Raw genomic sequence first — 4118 nt, 5'->3', positions numbered from 1 at the left:
ACCCCCATCTTTCCTCTGCCAATGTCCCTCCTGTTGTATATTGCCTGCCCTGTCAATCATGTCAACGTGTGTCTACTCTCTAGTGCGTGAATCACTTCCTCTCCCCTCAAAACCATCATAGATGGTTTCTTTTGTCAAAAACTCCTCCCTCCCCATTTTTTTGTTTGTTAATGTACAAAATAACCCAAAAAACCACACAGATAATATGTAATCTTTTAAATAATCAAGGAACACATTCTGGATGCCTGCCTCCTGGCCACCAGCATGCAGCTTTTCTCTTTTCATGAGTTTAGAGTCCTCAGCTGCTCTATCTTTCCATGCCATCATCTCTACCTCCATTTCTGGTATCACTGCTTTTCTGGTTAGGGTCCCATGTTCTACTCATGGCCTTTTCTCTTGATGGTCCTAGTGTCCTCTGTTTCTGGAATGTAAGATTAACTACTCCCACCTTTTTGTTACACAACTTCTACCTTTACATTTGTGACAATAGCAATTAGGTATGATAACAATTACTCACTATTGGATCAAACGATCCTATCCCCATCTCATTTCACCAGACCCATCTAGACAAGAGGTAAACTATTCAGTGGGTATTCTACCTTCTCCCACACACTCTGAAACTGAACTCCCTCTTGAAAACTTGTAAGCCAGCCATTTCGTGCCTTTATAGCCCTCCACTCCTCATTTTAGGTAGGCAGCATCTAAGTTGCTCATCCCTATCAACCCTGTATACAGAGGGATATGTTTGATCCTTCATGTGAAGATTCCTTCCCCTCGGTTGGTATTTTGAGCTACTAAATCCATAAGTTTAGGTCAAGTTTATCAAACTGTAGCAATTTATACTTGCTTCGTTTATCAAATTTCTTTATCTTCCTCTAGTCTACTTCTGATCATCAAGCCATCGAAGCTAGGTCAAATGGGTACTATCTGCAAGTCTGGGTGTTCTTGTTATCTCCCCTTATTTCATATCAGTTGGATGCATCACTCTCAGCTCTAGTCCTCTGTGGCTAGGTTCTTCCTTGTCCATGGGCTTGGGAGTCACCAGGTCAGCCCATAATTTGGACCAATCAGCCCTTCCTCTTTTCTTTGTCATCTCTAGGTTGACGGGAGTCTATGGAACATGGGCGAACTCAGCCCTTATCTTCATTGCTGCCTTTCCCCCACTTCCACTGACAAGTAGATCAACACAATTGCCAGAAAGCTTACATGCCTACTCATGTGTTCCCTTTGAGTTTCAGTCTTGGAGGGGGCTTTGTCCTGAAGGGACTTGATTGCTTGTCTTGATGGCTCAAAGGTGAATGGATTGCTGGCTCTTAAAGTAGCCAATCAAACTGTCTAGGGCAACTTTTATAAAAAATTACATGTGTGTGTTTTCTATCTTTGTGAGAGATAATATTTGTTGTCTTGGTGAGAGAAAGATAATGCTTTCTATCCTAAGGAAAATTAGGAAGTGCCTGGTGACAGCAGGTACTCTGGTTGTAACAAAAATGGAATCACTTTTATGATTGGCACTAGGAGACACCCAAAAGGCAACAGGAGAGCAAAAATCACCTCCCTGAAAAATATAATCTTGAGATTTACTAACTTACATAAAAGGAAGAATGAGAGGCAAACTACTGAATGTTTAGCCACTAAAAACCTTATGAACAGTAATGGAGCATTGTCAGATATAGTACCTGAAGGGAAAAACATTATGAAGAATACCAGAATCTTGTCAGATATAGTGTTGGAAGGTACAACTTAGGTGGGAAGGCGCTCAAAATAGGGCTGGGGAAGAGTGCCGCTTCAAAGCAGAGTTGACGGTGATGATACAAATGGAGTAAAGGTGTAGGAGCTTCATTTGCTGATGGGGCACAACTCAAAATGAGGAGACACAGCTATAAACATCTATTAATAATAGGAACATGAAATGTATGAAATATGAATCCAGGAAAATTGGAAATGGTCAAAGATGAAATGGAAAGCATAAAGATGGATAGCCTATGCATTAGTGAGCTGAAATGGACTTTGTTGTGGTTGTTAAGTGCTGTCAGGTCAGTTCAAACTCACAGTTCAGACTCACAGGGTTTTTTTGAGGCTTAAATCTTTGTGGGACCAGACAGCCTCGTCTTTCTTCTACAGAGCCGCTGGTGGGCTCAAACCACTGACCTTGTGGTTCTCAGTCAAATGTTTATTGTATGGAGCCATCACACTTCCTGAAATGGACTGGTATTGATCATTTTGAATCTAACAAGCATATGGTTTACAATACCAGTAACAAAAAATTGCAGAGGAATAGTGTTGCATTTATGATCAAAAAGAGTATTTCAAGATCTATGTTGAAGTACAATGCTGTTTGTAATAGGATACTACCCATGTGCCTACAAATAAAACTAGTTAATAATACAACTAATATTCAAATTTACACACCAACCACTAATGCCAGTGATGATGACACTGAAGACTTTTATCAACTTCTTTAGTGCAAAATAGATCAAACATGCAATTGAGATGTATTGATAATATCTGGCATTAGGAATTGAAAGTCCTAATAGTCCCAGGAACTAATGGAAATGAATTTGTTCTGACAAAGGTTTATGTTTTGTACTGTCAAACTTGGAAGCAAAATCTTAAAAGCAGTATTTTTCTAAATAATTTTTTAAGACAAAGAAAATAAGAAAAAAAATGCCTTACAATTGTTGTTAAGTGCCATTAAGTCGGTTCTGACCCATAGCAACCTGTATAGGGTTTCTGAGGAGCAGCTGGTAAGCTTGAACTGCTGACCTTGCAGTTCAAGTCAACTTTGCAGTCCAGTGCATCAATCCACAGTGCCACACATTGGGTGGATCCTACCATAAAAGAACTGTAAACAATTCTTCCTATTTTCAGAGAAATTCTAAAAGGCCAAGGAGGGGAAAAATCACAATGAGACACATCTAAAGTGGCCTGGGAGAAAATTCTGCCCACCATCAGAGACTTAAAGTTATGTCCATATTGATCTATTGGCCAATTGAGCAGAGACTTTGTGATTTCCAAAACAAGTGAATTAAATCGAAAAGGTCTAAAGCTAGATTGAGAAAATATGGTAAAAGTTTGAATGAAAACAAACTTTATTTCAATAGTAATTATGTTTTGTTTTATATAGGCTTAAAATAATTTCTGAGATCTTTTAAATAAGCTACTGATATTAAATTAGTAGTTAATTTCCATAATTTCAGTTTATACACTTTTGCTTTTTATACCATAGAGAAAGAAGATCTATCTTTCTATTCTGAATGATACATATTTTGATTCTGCTAATGAGGGTGTTCATGTTTGTCATTTAAAGGGTTGTGGTTCAAACCTACCAACAGCTCTTTGGAAACCCTATACAGGGTCACTATGAATCAGAACCCACTAAATGGCACTTAACAACTATAAGAGATATGCAACAAAGGCAAAGTTTACAAGGTTTATTAAAAATAAAACTACTTGATATAAAGTCTTCTGACTAAAGTTTAATTGTTTAATTTACGAACTTTTTAGGGGCTTTTATGTTAAATATGTATAAAAGGAAAACCAGGCTTCTTGCTTTAAAATAGCAAACTTTTCTTTGATTATTGGGTTGAGAAGTGAATTTTATCCTTTGTGCCAATCAGAATACTTTTTACTGTTAATTTCTGATATCTTAATATTTAAGACCTGTATGGCCTCTAACAGGTGGAGGGAGCCCTGTGCTTCCCAATTGGCAAATAGATTTTTTCCTGAAATCAACTTGCTTTTAATTTTAGAGTCTGAGTTTTTCTGCTTGTTGACACTTCTCAATGATAAAGTTTCATTATTTATAAAATGAGGAGAATATTTTATTAATTATCTTATAGGAATCCTGGTGTAGCACTGTAGGATAAGCACTGGCCTGTGAACTGCAAATCCAGCAGCTGCTCCCTGGAAACCCTATATAGAGTCATGAATTGGAACAGACTTGACAGCACTTAAGAATTATCTTATGGGCAGAGGAGGGTAATGAAGATGTTCAAATGGTATATAATCAATGTGATTAAGCTTTGAAAAGTATACAGAAGTGTTCTATATCCCGAGATAATAATAGTAAATAGCATTTAATGTCAGTGTGCTAATTAATGTCAGTGGTGGTGGTGGTT

This window comes from Chrysochloris asiatica, unplaced genomic scaffold (assembly GCF_000296735.1).
Source record: "Chrysochloris asiatica unplaced genomic scaffold, ChrAsi1.0 scaffold00052, whole genome shotgun sequence".
Classification (NCBI taxonomy): domain Eukaryota; kingdom Metazoa; phylum Chordata; class Mammalia; order Afrosoricida; family Chrysochloridae; genus Chrysochloris; species Chrysochloris asiatica.
The sequence above is the reverse complement of the archived record's forward strand: the minus strand, read 5'-3'. Positions refer to the sequence as shown.